The 19547-nt window shown below is 38.5% G+C and overlaps 1 protein-coding gene across 2 annotated transcripts in view; it reads left to right on the forward strand.

The window, feature by feature from the left end:
* The window catches only part of SLC40A1 (solute carrier family 40 member 1), a 409668-nt gene that overhangs the window by 18458 nt on the left and 371663 nt on the right, over positions 1-19547 (forward strand). The gene's annotated exons all lie outside the window — the stretch shown is intronic.

Below are 19547 nucleotides of genomic sequence, written 5' to 3' on the forward strand. Positions count from 1 at the left end.
GACCTGACTCAGGCTGGCAGTGTCTGAACTGACTTCACGTGTGGCAAGTTCAAAAGGTTGCAGAACCTTGCACAACGTTGAAATCATTCTCCACTGCGCTTGAGACAGGTGCATTCCACCTCCTATATCGTGGTCAGTTGTATAGGCTTGAATGGCCTTTTGCTGCTCCTCCAACCTCTGAAGCATATAGAGGGTTGAATTCCACCTCGTTACCACCTCCTGCTTCAGATGATGGCAGGGCAGGTTCAGGCGTTTTTGGTGGTGCTCCAGTCTTCTGTACGTGCTGCCTGTACGCCGAAAGTGTCCCGCAATTTTTCTGGCCACCGACAGCATCTCTTGCACGCCCCTGTCGTTTTTTAAAAAATTCTGCACCACCAAATTCAAGGTATGTGCAAAACATGGGACGTGCTGGAATTTGCCCAGATGTAATGCACGCACAATATTGCTGGCGTTGTCCGATGCCACAAATCCACAGGAGAGTCCAATTGGGGTAAGCCATTCCGCGATGATCTTCCTCAGTTGCCGTAAGAGGTTTTCAGCTGTGTGCGTATTCTGGAAACCGGTGATACAAAGCGTAGCCTGCCTAGGAACGAGTTGGCGTTTGCGAGATGCTGCTACTGGTGCCGCCGCTGCTGTTCTTGCGGCGGGAGTCCATACATCTACCCAGTGGGCTGTCACAGTCATATAGTCCTGACCCTGCCCTGCTCCACTTGTCCACATGTCCGTGGTTAAGTGGACATTGGGTACAGCTGCATTTTTTAGGACACTGGTGACTCTTTTTCTGAGGTCTGTGTACATTTTCGGTATCGCAACCCTAGAGAAATGGAACCTAGATGGTATTTGGTACCGGGGACACAGTACCTCCAACAAGTCTTTAGTTGGCTCTGCAGTAATGATGGATACCGGAACCACGTTTCTCACCACCCAGGATGTCAAGGCCTCAGTTATCCGCTTTGCAGTAGGATGACTGCTGTGATATTTAATCTTCCTCGCAAATGACTGTTGGACAGTCAATTGCTTGGTGGAAGTAGTAAAAGTGGTCTTACGACTTCCTCTCTGGGATGACCATCGACTCCCAGCAGCAACAACAGCAGCGCCAGCAGCAGTAGGCGTTACACGCAAGGATGCATCGGAGGAATCCCAGGCAGGAGAGGAATCGTCAGAATTGCCAGTGACATGGCCTGCAGGACTATTGGCATTCCTGGGGAAGGAGGAAATTGACACTGAGGGAGTTGGTGGGGTGGTTTGCGTGAGCTTGGTTACAAGAGGAAGGGATTTACTGGTCAGTGGAGTGCTTCCGCTGTCACCCAAAGTTTTTGAACTTGTCACTGACTTATTATGAATGCGCTGCAGGTGACGTATAAGGGAGGATGTTCCGAGGTGGTTAACGTCCTTACCCCTACTTATTACAGCTTGACAAAGGGAACACACGGCTTGACACCTGTTGTCCGCATTTCTGGTGAAATACCTCCACACCGAAGAGCTGATTTTTTTGGTATTTTCACCTGGCATGTCAACGGCCATATTCGTCCCACGGACAACAGGTGTCTCCCCGGGTGCCTGACTTAAACAAACCACCTCACCATCAGAATCCTCCTTGTCAATTTCCTCCCCAGCGCCAGCAACACCCATATCCTCCTCATCCTGGTGGACTTCAACACTGACATCTTCAATCTCACTATCAGGAACTGGACTGCGGGTGCTCCTTCCAGCACTTGCAGGGGGCGTGCAAATGGTGGAAGGCGCATGCTCTTCACATCCAGTGTTGGGAAGGTCAGGCATCGCAACCGACACAATTGGACTCTCCTTGTGGATTTGGGATTTCGAAGAACGCATAGTTCTTTGCTGTGCTTTTGCCAGCTTGAGTCGTTTCATTTTTCTAGCGAGAGGCTGAGTGCTTCCATCCTCATGTGAAGCTGAACCACTAGCCATGAACATAGGCCAGGGCCTCAGCCGTTCCTTGCCACTCCGTGTGGTAAATGGCATATTGGCAAGTTTACGCTTCTCCTCCGACAATTTTAGTTTAGGTTTTGGAGTCCTTTTTTTTCTGATATTTGGTGTTTTGGATTTGACATGCTCTGTACTATGACATTGGGCATCGGCCTTGGCAGACGACGTTGCTGGCATTTCATCGTCTCGGCCATGACTAGTGGCAGCAGCTTCAGCACGAGGTGGAAGTGGATCTTGATCTTTCCCTAATTTTGGAACCTCAACTTTTTTGTTCTCCATATTTTATAGGCAGAACTAAAAGGCACCTCAGGTAAACAATGGAGATGGATGGATTGGATACTAGTATACAATTATGGACGGACTGCCACGGTTAGGTGGTATAAAAAAACCACGGTTAGGTGGTATATATTATAATAATAATACAATTATGGATGGACGGACTGCCTGCCGACTGCCGACACAGAGGTAGCCACAGCCGTGAACTACCGCACTGTACACTGGTTGATAAAGAGATAGTAGTATACTCGTAACAACTAGTATGACACTATGACGACGGTATAAAGAAAGAAAAAAAAATACCACAGTTAGGTGGTATATATTATAATAATAATACAATTATGGATGGACGGACTGCCTGCCGACTGCCGACACAGAGGTAGCCACAGCCGTGAACTACCGCACTGTACACTGGTTGATAAAGAGATAGTAGTATACTCGTAACAACTAGTATGACACTATGACGACGGTATAAAGAATGAAAAAAAAACCACGGTTAGGTGGTATATATTATAATAATAATACAATTATGGATGGACGGACTGCCTGCCGACTGCCGACACAGAGGTAGCCACAGCCGTGAACTACCGCACTGTACACTGGTTGATAAAGAGATAGTAGTATACTCGTAACAACTAGTATGACACTATGACGACGGTATAAAGAAAGAAAAAAAAATACCACAGTTAGGTGGTATATATTATAATAATAATACAATTATGGATGGACGGACTGCCTGCCGACTGCCGACACAGAGGTAGCCACAGCCGTGAACTACCGCACTGTACACTGGTTGATAAAGAGATAGTAGTATACTCGTAACAACTAGTATGACACTATGACGACGGTATAAAGAATGAAAAAAAAACCACGGTTAGGTGGTATATATTATAATAATAATACAATTATGGATGGACGGACTGCCTGCCGACTGCCGACACAGAGGTAGCCACAGCCGTGAACTACCGCACTGTACACTGGTTGATAAAGAGATAGTAGTATACTCGTAACAACTAGTATGACACTATGACGACGGTATAAAGAAAGAAAAAAAAATACCACAGTTAGGTGGTATATATTATAATAATAATACAATTATGGATGGACGGACTGCCTGCCGACTGCCGACACAGAGGTAGCCACAGCCGTGAACTACCGCACTGTACACTGGTTGATAAAGAGATAGTAGTATACTCGTAACAACTAGTATGACACTATGACGACGGTATAAAGAATAAAAAAAAAACCACGGTTAGGTGGTATATATTATAATAATAATACAATTATGGATGGACGGACTGCCTGCCGACTGCCGACACAGAGGTAGCCACAGCCGTGAACTACCGCACTGTACACTGGTTGATAAAGAGATAGTAGTATACTCGTAACAACTAGTATGACACTATGACGACGGTATAAAGAAAGAAAAAAAAATACCACAGTTAGGTGGTATATATTATAATAATAATACAATTATGGATGGACGGACTGCCTGCCGACTGCCGACACAGAGGTAGCCACAGCCGTGAACTACCGCACTGTACACTGGTTGATAAAGAGATAGTAGTATACTCGTAACAACTAGTATGACACTATGACGACGGTATAAAGAATGAAAAAAAAACCACGGTTAGGTGGTATATATTATAATAATAATACAATTATGGATGGACGGACTGCCTGCCGACTGCCGACACAGAGGTAGCCACAGCCGTGAACTACCGCACTGTACACTGGTTGATAAAGAGATAGTAGTATACTCGTAACAACTAGTATGACACTATGACGACGGTATAAAGAATGAAAAAAAAACCACGGTTAGGTGGTATATATTATAATAATAATACAATTATGGATGGACGGACTGCCTGCCGACTGCCGACACAGAGGTAGCCACAGCCGTGAACTACCGCACTGTACACTGGTTGATAAAGAGATAGTAGTATACTCGTAACAACTAGTATGACACTATGACGACGGTATAAAGAAAGAAAAAAAAATACCACGGTTAGGTGGTATATATTGTAATACAATTATGGATGGACGGACTGCCTGCCGAGTTCCGACTGCCGACACAGAGGTAGCCACAGCCGTGAACTACCGCACTGTACTGTGTCTGCTGCTAATATAGACTGGTTGATAAAGAGATAGTATACAATACATACAACAATATACTACTATACTGGTGGTCAGGCACTGGTCACCACTAGTCACACTGGCAGTGGCACTCCTGCAGCAAAAGTGTGCACTGTTTAATTTTAAATTAATATAATATTATGTACTCCTGGGGGCTCCTGCTATAACAACCTGCAGTGCTCCCCAGTCTCCCCCACAATTATTATAAGCTTTGCCTTTTATACATTGATGTGCAGCACACTGGGCTGAGCTGAGTGCACACAGACTGAGTCACACTGTGTGACTGGCTGCTGCTGTGTATCGTTTTTTTTCAGGCAGAGAACGGATATAGCAGAGAACGGATATATTATATTAAAATAAATAAAAGTTAACTAACAACAACTGCACTGGTCACTGTGGTAAACTCTGTCTGACTCTGCACAATCTCTCTCTCTCTTCTAATCTAATTTCTAATGGAGAGGACGCCAGCCACGTCCTCTCCCTATCAATCTCAATGCACGTGTGAAAATGGCGGCGACGCGCGGCTCCTTATATAGAATCCGAGTCTCGCGAGAATCCGACAGCGTCATGATGACGTTCGGGCGCGCTCGGGTTAACCGAGCAAGGCGGGAGGATCCGAGTCTGCTCGGACCCGTGAAAAAAAACATGAAGTTCGTGCGGGTTCGGTTTCAGAGAAACCGAACCCGCTCATCTCTACTGTATACATTATTACAGCTTTCCAGTGCTTACTATATACAATAATAGTGACTATATACATTATTACAGCATTCCAGTGCTTACTATATACAATAATAGTGACTGTATACATTATTACAGCATTCCAGTGCTTACTATATACAATAATAGTGACTGTATACATTATTACAGCTTTCCAGTGCTTACTATATACAATAATAGTGATTATATACATTATTACAGCATTCCAGTGCTTACTATATACAATAATAGTGACTGTATACATTATTACAGCATTCCAGTGCTTACTATATACAATAATAGTGACTGTATACATTATTACAGCATTCCAGTGCTTACTATATACAATAATAGTGACTGTATACATTATTACAGCTTTCCAGTGCTTACTATATACAATAATAGTGATTATATACATTATTACAGCATTCCAGTGCTTACTATATACAATAATAGTGACTGTATACATTATTACAGCTTTCCAGTGCTTACTATATACAATAATAGTGACTGTATACAATAATAGTGACTGTATACAATATTACAGCATTCCAGTGCTTACTATATACAATAATAGTGACTGTATACAATAATAGTGACTGTATACATTATTACAGCATTCCAGTGCTTACTATATACAATAATAGTGACTGTATACATTATTATAGCATTCCAGTGCTTACTATATACAATAATAGTGACTATATACAATATTACAGCATTCCAGTGCTTACTATATACAATAATAGTGACTATATACAATATTACAGCTTTCCAGTGCTTACTATATACAATAATAGTGACTGTATACATTATTACAGCATTCCAGTGCTTACTATATACAATAATAGTGACTGTATACAATATTACAGCATTCCAGTGCTTACTATATACAATAATAGTGACTGTATACAATATTACAGCATTCCAGTGCTTACTATATACAATAATAGTGACTGTAGACAATATTACAGCATTCCAGTGCTTACTATATACAATAATAGTGACTGTATACATTATTACAGCATTCCAGTGCTTACTATATACAATAATAGTGACTGTATACATTATTACAGCTTTCCAGTGCTTACTATATACAATAATAGTGACTATATACATTATTACAGCATTCCAGTGCTTACTATATACAATAATAGTGACTGTATACATTATTACAGCATTCCAGTGCTTACTATATACAATAATAGTGACTGTATACATTATTACAGCTTTCCAGTGCTTACTATATACAATAATAGTGATTATATACATTATTACAGCATTCCAGTGCTTACTATATACAATAATAGTGACTGTATACATTATTACAGCTTTCCAGTGCTTACTATATACAATAATAGTGACTATACACATTATTACAGCATTCCAGTGCTTACTATATACAATAATAGTGACTGTATACATTATTACAGCATTCCAGTGCTTACTATATACAATAATAGTGACTGTATACATTATTACAGCTTTCCAGTGCTTACTATATACAATAATAGTGATTATATACATTATTACAGCATTCCAGTGCTTACTATATACAATAATAGTGACTGTATACATTATTACAGCATTCCAGTGCTTACTATATACAATAATAGTGACTGTATACATTATTACAGCATTCCAGTGCTTACTATATACAATAATAGTGACTGTATACATTATTACAGCTTTCCAGTGCTTACTATATACAATAATAGTGATTATATACATTATTACAGCATTCCAGTGCTTACTATATACAATAATAGTGACTGTATACATTATTACAGCTTTCCAGTGCTTACTATATACAATAATAGTGACTGTATACAATAATAGTGACTGTATACAATATTAAAGCATTCCAGTGCTTACTATATACAATAATAGTGACTGTATACAATAATAGTGACTGTATACATTATTACAGCATTCCAGTGCTTACTATATACAATAATAGTGACTGTATACATTATTATAGCATTCCAGTGCTTACTATATACAATAATAGTGACTATATACAATATTACAGCATTCCAGTGCTTACTATATACAATAATAGTGACTATATACAATATTACAGCTTTCCAGTGCTTACTATATACAATAATAGTGACTGTATACATTATTACAGCATTCCAGTGCTTACTATATACAATAATAGTGAGTATATACAATATTACAGCATTCCAGTGCTTACTATATACAATAATAGTGACTATATACATTATTACAGCGTTCCAGTGCTTACTATATACAATAATAGTGACTGTATACATTATTACAGCATTCTACTGCTTACCATATACAATAATAGTGACTATATACATTATTACAGCATTCCAGTGCTTACTATACACAATAATAGTGACTATATACAATATTACAGCATTCCAGTGCTTACTATATACAATAATAGAGACTATATACAATAATAGTAACTATATACATTATTACAGCGTTCCAGTGCTTACTATATACAATAATAGTGATTGTATACATTATTATAGCATTCCAGTGCTTATATATACAATAATAGTGACTGTATACATTATTACAGCTTTCCAGTGCTTACTATATACAATAATAGTGACTATATACATTATTACAGCATTCCAGTGCTTACTATATACAATAATAGTGACTGTATACATTATTACAGCATTCCAGTGCTTACTATATACAATAATAGTGACTGTATACATTATTACAGCATTCCAGTGCTTACTATATACAATAATAGTGACTGTATACAATATTACAGCATTCCAGTGCTTACTATATACAATAATAGTGACTGTATACAATATTACAGCATTCCAGTGCTTACTATATACAATAATAGTGACTGTATACAATATTACAGCATTCCAGTGCTTACTATATACAATAATAGTGACTGTATACATTATTACAGCTTTCCAGTGCTTACTATATACAATAATAGTGACTGTATACATTATTACAGCTTTCCAGTGCTTACTATATACAATAATAGTGACTATATACATTATTACAGCATTCCAGTGCTTACTATATACAATAATAGTGACTGTATACATTATTACAGCATTCCAGTACTTACTATATACAATAATAGTGACTGTATACATTATTACAGCTTTCCAGTGCTTACTATATACAATAATAGTGATTATATACATTATTACAGCATTCCAGTGCTTACTATATACAATAATAGTGACTGTATACATTATTACAGCTTTCCAGTGCTTACTATATACAATAATAGTGACTATATACATTATTACAGCATTCCAGTGCTTACTATATACAATAATAGTGACTGTATACATTATTACAGCATTCCAGTGCTTACTATATACCATAATAGTGACTGTATACATTATTACAGCTTTCCAGTGCTTACTATATACAATAATAGTGATTATATACATTATTACAGCATTCCAGTGCTTACTATATACAATAATAGTGACTGTATACATTATTACAGCATTCCAGTGCTTACTATATACAATAAAAGTGACTGTATACATTATTACAGCATTCCAGTGCTTACTATATACAATAATAGTGACTGTATACATTATTACAGCTTTCCAGTGCTTACTATATACAATAATAGTGATTATATACATTATTACAGCATTCCAGTGCTTACTATATACAATAATAGTGACTGTATACATTATTACAGCTTTCCAGTGCTTACTATATACAATAATAGTGACTGTATACAATAATAGTGACTGTATACAATATTACAGCATTCCAGTGCTTACTATATACAATAATAGTGACTGTATACAATAATAGTGACTGTATACATTATTACAGCATTCCATTGCTTACTATATACAATAATAGTGACTGTATACATTATTATAGCATTCCAGTGCTTACTATATACAATAATAGTGACTATATACAATATTACAGCATTCCAGTGCTTACTATATACAATAATAGTGACTATATACAATATTACAGCTTTCCAGTGCTTACTATATACAATAATAGTGACTGTATACATTATTACAGCATTCCAGTGCTTACTATATACAATAATAGTGACTATATACAATATTACAGCATTCCAGTGCTTACTATATACAATAATAGTGACTGTATACATTATTACAGCATTCCAGTGCTTACTATATACAATAATAGTGACTATATACAATATTACAGCATTCCAGTGCTTACTATATACAATAATAGTGACTATATACATTATTACAGCGTTCCAGTGCTTACTATATACAATAATAGTGACTGTATACATTATTACAGCTTTCCAGTGCTTACTATATACAATAATAGTGACTGTATACATTATTACAGCTTTCCAGTGCTTACTATATACAATAATAGTGACTGTATACATTATTACAGCATTCCAGTGCTTACTATATACAATAATAGTGACTGTATACAATATTACAGCATTCCAGTGCTTACTATATACAATAATAGTGACTGTATACATTATTACATCATTCTATACTACAGCATACTATATACAATAATAGTGAGTATATACATTTACTAACCATCTGTGAAATACTTATTACAGCATTCTAGTGCTTACTATATACAATAATAGTGACTATATACAATAATAGTGACTGTATACAATATTACAGCATTCCAGTGCTTACTATATACAATAATAGTGACTATATACATTATTACAGCGTTCCAGTGCTTACCATATACAATAATAGTGACTATATACAATATTACAGCATTCCAGTGCTTACTATATACAATAATAGTGACTGTATACATTATTACAGCATTCTACTGCTTACCATATACAATAATAGTGACTATATACATTATTACAGCATTCCAGTGCTTACTATACACAATAATAGTGACTATATACAATATTACAGCATTCCAGTGCTTACTATATACAATAATAGTGACTGTATACAATATTACAGCATTCCAGTGCTTACCATATACAATAATAGTGACTATATACAATATTACAGCATTCCAGTGCTTACTATATACAATAATAGTGACTGTATACATTATTACAGCATTCTACTGCTTACCATATACAATAATAGTGACTATATACATTATTACAGCATTCCAGTGCTTACTATATACAATAATAGTGACTGCATACAATATTACAGCGTTCCAGTGCTTACTATATACAATAATAGTGACTGTATACATTATTACAGCATTCTACTGCTTACCATATACAATAATTGTGACTATATACATTATTACAGCATTCCAGTGCTTACTATACACAATAATAGTGACTATATACAATATTACAGCATTCCAGTGCTTACTATATACAATAATAGAGACTATATACAATAATAGTAACTATATACATTATTACAGCGTTCCAGTGCTTACTATATACAATAATAGTGACTATATACATTATTACAGCATTCCAGTGCTTATATATACAATAATAGTGACTGTATACATTATTACAGCTTTCCAGTGCTTACTATATACAATAATAGTGACTGTATACCTTATTACAGCATTCCAGTGCTTACTATATACAATAATAGTGACTGTATACAATATTACAGCATTCCAGTGCTTACTATATACAATAATAGTGACTGTATACAATATTACAGCATTCCAGTGCTTACTATATACAATAATAGTGACTGTATACAATATTACAGCATTCCAGTGCTTACAATATACAATAATAGTGACTGTATACAATATTACAGCATTCCAGTGCTTACTATATACAATAATAGTGACTGTATACAATATTACAGCATTCCAGTGCTTACTATATACAATAATAGTGACTGTATACAATATTACAGCATTCCAGTGCTTACTATATACAATAATAGTGACTGTATACATTATTACAGCATTCCAGTGCTTACTATATACAATAATAGTGACTGTATACAATATTACAGCATTCCATTGCTTACTATATACAATAATAGTGACTGTATACAATATTACAGCATTCCAGTGCTTACTATATACAATAATAGTGACTGTATACAATATTACAGCATTCCAGTGCTTACTATATACAATAATAGTGACTGTATACAATATTACAGCATTCCAGTGCTTACTATATACAATAATAGTGACTGTATACATTATTACAGCTTTCTAGTGCTTACTATATACAATAATAGTTACTGTATACATTATTACAGCATTCCAGTGCTTACTATATACAATAATAGTGACTGTATACATTATTACAGCTTTCCAGTGCTTACTATATACAATAATAGTGATTATATACATTATTACAGCATTCCAGTGCTTACTATATACAATAATAGTGACTGTATACATTATTACAGCTTTCCAGTGCTTACTATATACAATAATAGTGACTGTATACAATAATAGTGACTGTATACAATATTACAGCATTCCAGTGCTTACTATATACAATAATAGTGACTGTATACAATAATAGTGACTGTATACAATAATAGTGACTGTATACATTATTACAGCATTCCAGTGCTTAATATATACAATAATAGTGACTGTATACATTATTATAGCATTCCAGTGCTTACTATATACAATAATAGTGACTGTATACATTATTACAGCTTTCCAGTGCTTACTATATACAATAATAGTGACTGTATACATTATTACAGCTTTCCAGTGCTTACTATATACAATAATAGTGACTGTATACATTATTACAGCATTCCAGTGCTTACTATATACAATAATAGTGACTGTATACATTATTACAGCATTCCAGTGCTTACTATATACAATAATAGTGACTATATACATTATTACAGCATTCCAGTGCTTACTATATACAATAATAGTGACTGTATACATTATTACAGCATTCCAGTGCTTACTATATACAATAATAGTGACTATATACATTATTACAGCATTCCAGTGCTTACTATATACAATAATAGTGACTATATACATTATTACAGCATTCCAGTGCTTACTATATACAATAATAGTGACTGTATACATTATTACAGCATTCCAGTGCTTACTATATACAATAATAGTGACTATATACATTATTACAGCTTTCCAGTGCTTACTGTATACAATAATAGTGATTATATACAATATTACAGCATTCCAGTGCTTACTATATACAATAATAGTGACTATATACAATATTACAGCATTCCAGTGCTTACTATATACAATAATAGTGATTATATACAATATTACAGCATTCCAGTGCTTACTATATACAATAATAGTGACTATATACAATATTACAGCATTCCAGTGCTTACTATATACAATAATAGTGATTATATACAATATTACAGCATTCCAGTGCTTACTGTATACAATAATAGTGACTATATACAATATTACAGCATTCCAGTGCTTACTATATACAATAATAGTGACTATATACATTATTACAGCATTCCACTGCTTACCATATACAATAATAGTGAGTATATACATTATTACAGCATTCCAGTGCTTACTATATACAATAATAGTGATTATATACATTATTACAGCATTCCAGTGCTTACTATATACAATAATAGTGACTATATACATTATTACAGCATTCCAGTGCTTACTATACACAATAATAGTGACTATATACAATATTACAGCATTCCAGTGCTTACTATATACAATAATAGTGACTATATACAATAATAGTAATAATAATAGTTTCCAGAAACGAGCAATGAATTGCAGACCCCGATCAGAGACAATATCCCTGGGCAACCCATGGAGCCTGAACACATGACAGAGAAACAAGACTGCCAACCCTTGAGCAGAGGGTAATCGGGGAAGAGCAATGAAATGAGCCATCTTACTAAAACGATCTACTACCACCCAAATGACTCGAAATCCGGCTGAAAGAGGAAGGTCCACCACGAAATCCATGGATATATGTGACCATGGCCTGAGAGGAACGGCTAAAGGTACGAGTTGCCCGATCGGCAATGAACGAGGAACCTTATGCCGTGCACAAACCTGACAGGAATGGACAAATTCCCTTACATCTTTAGAAAGACTAGGCCACCACACCGAGCGAGAGACTAACTCCAAGGTCTTAGTGATACCTGGATGACCACTGACCAGAGACTTTGTTGTCATGAAACTCAGCTAAAACAGTGCCTCTCAGAAATTCAGGGACAAAGAGACGATCAGCAGGAGTCGGTTTAGGAGCCTGCTGTTGAAGCTGGACTAACTGAGTAAATAAATCCTGTGTGAGGCCTGCCCGGATGACAGATTATGGAACTATGGGGGTAGTAGCAGGATGGTTATTGTGAACCGGAAGAAAACAACGTGACAGGGCATCAGCTTTAGTATTTTTGGAACCGGGCCTGAAGGTGATAATAAACCTGAAACGAGTAAAAAACAATGCCCAACGTGCCTGCCGAGCATTAAGCCGTTTAGCTGACTCAATATACTGCAGGTTCTTATGGTCAGTAAACACTGTAATAGTATGCCTAGCTCCCTCCAGCCAATGCCTCTACTCCTCGAAAGCCCATTTAACTGCCAGCAATTCTCGATTACCAACGTCATAGTTGGATTCTGCGGAGGAGAATTTCCTGGACATGAAGGCACAAGTGTGTAATTCCTGAGACTCCGGATCTTCCTGAGATAGGATAGCCCCCACTCCAACCTCTGAGGCATCTACCTTGACTATAAAGGGAAGCTCCGGGTTAGGGTGCCTGAGAACAGGAGCCGAGACAAAGGCCTGTTTTAAGGCCCGAAAGGCAGACTCGGCTGCAGGCGACCAATTGGAAGGGTCCGCTCCTTTTTTAGTCAATGCTACTATAGGAGCGACCAAATCAGAAAAGGTATGAATGAACCGCCTATAATAGTTTGCAAACCCTAAAAAGCGCTGAATTGCTTTTAAATTTGTGGGTTGCGCCCAATTAAGGATGGCCTGGAGTTTTTTCGGTTCCATGAAAAATCCCTGGGGAGAAATAATATACCCCAAGAAGGACACTTCCGTGATGTGAAAATCACATTTCTCTAGTTTTGCGTATAAATGATTCTCCCGTAGTTTTTGAAGAACCAGACGCACATGGGTAATATGTTGTTCCATAGACTCAGAGTAAATCAAAATGTCGTCTAAATAAACGACAACGAACTTTCCAAGAAAGTTACGAAGAACATCATTGATGAGGTCTTGAAATACCGCAGGAGCATTTGACAGCCCAAAGGGCATCACCAGGTATTCATAATGACCCGACTGTGTGCTGAAAGCCGTCTTCCACTCATCCCCAGATCTTATTCGGATGAGATTGTAATCTCCTCTAAGATCGATTTTTGAGAAGATAACGGCAGAGCGTAACTGATCAAAAAGTACTGAAATCAAAGGCAAAGGGTAGGTGTTTTTAACAGAAATTTTATTCAGAGCCCGAAAATCAATACATGGTCTGAGCGACCCATCTTTTTTCTCAACAAAAAAGAATCCTGCACTCAAAGGAGATTTCGAAGGCCTAATGAAGCCTTTTTTCAGGCTTTCCTGGATATAATTATCCATAGCCGTGGTTTCTGGCCCGGAGAGGCCATATAATCTCCCCTTAGGTAAAGTGGCCCCGGGAACTAAATCTATAGCGCAGTCATAGGACTGATGGGGAGGCAGAACGTCCGCATTACCCTTGGAGAACACATCAGCAAAATCCTGATATTCCAGAGGAATAAGTTCTGGGGTAACTGCCGCAACCCGGACAGGATGGGAAATACACTCCTTAACACAAAAAGGACCCCATTGGGAAATCTCCCCAGACCGCCAATCTATGGTGGGATTATGAAAGGCAAGCCAGGGGTGACCCAAAACTACTGGAACTGCCGGACAATGTGTAAGGTAAAATTCTATTTCTTCTGAATGTAGGGCCCCCACTGTCAGCAATACTGGAGGTGTGCGGTGAGTAATAACCCCATTGGAAAGCGGACCCCCATCCAAGCCGTGCATGGTGATACGTCTATCTAAGGGTATAAGTGGAACGCCTAAAGCCTTAGCCCAAGCTAAATCCATAAAATTTCCTGCAGCTCCACTGTCGACAAAGGCCGACACCAACGAACTGAGGCTGCCAAAGGAAATCTTTACCGGAACCAATAGAGAATTATTAGAGGAGATTAACTGCAGACCCAAGTGAACCTCCTCACAATTCACTTGGTCAGAGCGTTTCCCGGCTTGTTCGGGCAGTTACGTGCGATATGTCCCTTACCACCACAATACAAACAAAGACCAGAACTTAACCTTCTGGTTCTTTCCTCTGGGGACAGCCGGGAGAGACCCATTTGCATGGGCTCCTCGACGTCCTCAGGAAAAGTATATACACATGGATTAGGCCTAAAAGTTGTTCCTTTTTCAGCCCTCCGCTCTCGGAGACGACGATCAATTTTAATAGCGAGCTCCATGAGTTTGTCTAGAGTCTCAGGAGCGGGGTACTGAAGGAGACTGTCTTTAATCACTTCCGACAGTCCGAGGCGAAACTGACTGCGCAGGGCCGGGTCATTCCAGCCACAGTCGTTCGACCAACGGCGAAATTCGGTACAATACACCTCTGCTGGATTTTTGCCTTGCTTAAGGGCACGCAGGTGACTCTCAGCTGATGCTTCTCTATCTGGGTCGTCATATAAGGAGCCTAAGGATTTAAAAAAGGCGTCTACTGATAACAAAGCAGCATCATCCGCTCTTAGCCCAAACGCCCAGGTCTGTGGATCACCCTGAAGTAGAGACATCACAATCCCGACCCGCTGAGACTCAGTACCAGAGGAACGGGGCCTTAAACGAAAATAAAGCTTACAAGCTTCCTTAAAATTAAAAAAATCCTTTCGGTTACCCGAAAAACGGTCAGGTAAATGCATCTTTGGTTCTGGAACCATACTCGGGGAGGCTCGCAAAAGATCTTCCTGCGATCTCACCGTAAGAGTAAGGTCCTGAACCATCTGAGTTAATTCCTGTATTTGGTTAACCAAAAGCTGACTGGGGTTTGGCCCTAAACCTGCCGGATTCATGAGGCCGAATTTCTAGGCCCACCAATACAACGGAAAAAATTAAACCCCCTTTTTTTTTTTTTTTATGTGGGCCGGTGATAATGTTACGATCCTGATGCTCAGGACAGGGGAGATCTTATGTAGTGAGTCCTGAGCACCAAGACGGAATGCTGGGATTGGGAAATGGGAAGGAAATAGCCCCTAGCACCCTACCTCCGTTGTCTTACCCGTGTTATCAATTCACGCCTGAACGACTATGGTTTCTTGGGCCCATGGCAGCCGTGTTTGAAGGGCGGATTAGGTCTGCCCAACTCCGATGCCCCCTCAGGTCTTAAAGAGAGACAAGGCGTGAACTGAGACAGGGTAATAACAAGGGGACCTCTAACTGAAACAACCACGCTAGGGGCTATAAACTACCTAAAAACTAAACGTATGTGCGGCACGCCGCCAAAGGAAAAGAACTACAAAGAAACCACTATCCACTCCCCTACACGGCACCGCCGAGTTCCGGGGAGGACAGTGAAAGCGGAAACCTCCGCAAATGCACCAATTCACAGTAAAGTAAACACTAAGCGGCATAGGCCGCAACACGCGGCAGAAGCCGCTACTCACGAAACCGGGCGAGAACCCCAGATGACAAACAGGTTCGCAAGGACTAGAAGGATTCCCAGGACTGGCTTCGGACCTCCAAAGTACCAAAGGGCAGGGAGCAAGATCCACCAAACATGGCTGACAGGAACAGAGTTCTGCAAGGCAGGAACAGCATACAAGAAGCTATCACCGGCGGGGCTGCAGTGTGCTGGCTCACATAAAAAGGCCCTGCTGGCCAATAACAGGAGGGCCAGCAGGACCAGCCCCCAGACCCTAATTACTAGTTGCCGTGCAGCTGCCCTGCTGCACGAGCAACCTAATTAACTATTCTTAGCAACGGGGAATGCGGTCCACCTGTGGCGTCCCCGTTGCTATGCACCCGGAGGCCCTGCACGCACGGCGTCATGCGTTGCCAGGGACCCGGCGGCTATCGTGCGCACGGCTTCCTGGCGTTGCTAGGCGCCGTGCAGGGGACAGGGAAGGAGAGAGGCGCGGCAGCCGTGACCGCTGCTTAGTCAGGGCACGGCCGAAGACCGCCGCGCCTAACACATACAGAGTAGTGAGTATATACATTTGGGAACAGTCGGTGCAGATAGTTATTACTATATACAGAGTAGTGAGTATATACATTTGGGAACAGTCGGTGCAGATAGTTATTACTATATACAGAGTAGTGAGTATATACATTTGGGAACAGTCGGTACAGATAGTTATTACTATATACAGAGTAGTGAGTATATACATTTGGGAACAGTCGGTGCAGATAGTTATTACTATATATACAGAGTAGTGAGTATATACATTCGGGAACAGTCGGTGCAATAGTTATTACTATATACAGAGTAGTGAGTATATACATTTGGGAACAGTCGGTGCAGATAGTTATTACTATATACAGAGTAGTGAGTATATACATTTGGGAACAGTCGGTGCAGATAGTTATTACTATATACAGAGTAGTGAGTATATACATTTGGGAACAGTCGGTGTAATAGTTATTACTATATACAGAGTAGTGAGTATATACATTTGGGAACAGTCGGTGCAGATAGTTATTACTACATAAGAGTAGTGAGTATATACATTTGGGAACAGTCGGTGCAGTAGTTATTACTATATACAGAGTAGTGAGTATATACATTTGGGAACAGTCGGTGTAATAGTTATTACTATATACAGAGTAGTGAGTATATACATTTGGGAACAGTCGGTGTAATAGTTATTACTATATACAGAGTAGTGAGTATATACATTTGGGAACAGTCGGTGCAGATAGTTATTACTATATACAGAGTAGTGAGTATATACATTTGGGAACAGTTGGTGTAATAGTTATTACTATATACAGAGTAGTGAGTATATACATTCGGGAACAGTCGGTGTAATAGTTATTACTACATACAGAGTAGTGAGTATATACATTTGGGAACAGTCGGTGCAGATAGTTATTACTACATACAGAGTAGTGAGTATATACATTTGGGAACAGTCGGTGCAGATAGTTATTACTATATACAGAGTAGTGAGTATATACATTTGGGAACAGTCGGTGCAGATAGTTATTACTATATACAGAGTAGTGAGTATATACATTTGGGAACAGTCGGTGTAATAGTTATTACTATATACAGAGTAGTGAGTATATACATTTGGGAACAGTCGGTGTAATAGTTATTACTATATATACAGAGTAGTGAGTATATACATTTGGGAACAGTCGGTGCAGATAGTTATTACTACATACAGAGTAGTGAGTATATACATTTGGGAACAGTCGGTGCAGTAGTTATTACTATATACAGAGTAGTGAGTATATACATTTGGGAACAGTCGGTGCAGATAGTTATTACTACATACAGAGTAGTGAGTATATACATTTGGGAACAGTCGGTGCAGATAGTTATTACTACATACAGAGTAGTGAGTATATACATTTGGGAACAGTCGGTGCAGATAGTTATTACTACAGGTTGAGTCTCCCTTATCCAAAATGCTTGGGACCAGAGATATTTTGGATATGGGATTTTTCCGTATTTTGGAATAATTGCATATCATAATGAGATATCATGGTGATGGGACCTAAATCTAAGCACAGAATGCATTTATGTTTCATATACACCTTATACACACAGCCTGAAGGTCATTTAATACAATATTTTTAATAACTTTGTGTATATAACAAAGTTTGTGTACATTGAGCCATCAAAAAACAAAGGTTTCACTATCTCACTCTCACTCAAAAAAGTCCGTATTTCAGAATATTTGGATATGGGATACTCAACCTGTATATAAGAGTAGTGAGTATATACATTTGGGAACAGTCGGTGTAATAGTTATTACTACATACAGAGTAGTGAGTATATACATTTGGGAACAGTCGGTGTAATAGTTATTACTACATACAGAGTAGTGAGTATATACATTTGGGAACAGTCGGTGCAATAGTTATTACTATATACAGAGTAGTGAGTATATACATTTGGGAACAGTCGGTGCAGATAGTTATTACTATATACAGAGTAGTGAGTATATACATTTGGGAACAGTCGGTGCAGATAGTTATTACTATATACAGAGTAGTGAGTATATACATTTGGGAACAGTCGGTGCAGATAGTTATTACTATATACAGAGTAGTGAGTATATACATTTGGGAACAGTCGGTGCAGATAGTTATTACTACATACAGAGTAGTGAGTATATACTAGAGATGAGCGGGTTCGGTTTCTTTGAATCCGAACCCGCACGAACTTCACTTTTTTTTCCACGGGTCCGAGCGACTCGGATCTTCCCGCCTTGCTCGGTTAACCCGAGCGCGCCCGAACGTCATCATGACGCTGTCGGATTCTCGCGAGGCTCGGATTCTATCGCGAGACTCGGATTCTATATAAGGAGCCGCGCGTCGCCGCCATTTTCACTCGTGCATT

Source organism: Pseudophryne corroboree (genome assembly GCF_028390025.1).
Source record: "Pseudophryne corroboree isolate aPseCor3 chromosome 1 unlocalized genomic scaffold, aPseCor3.hap2 SUPER_1_unloc_3, whole genome shotgun sequence".
Classification (NCBI taxonomy): domain Eukaryota; kingdom Metazoa; phylum Chordata; class Amphibia; order Anura; family Myobatrachidae; genus Pseudophryne; species Pseudophryne corroboree.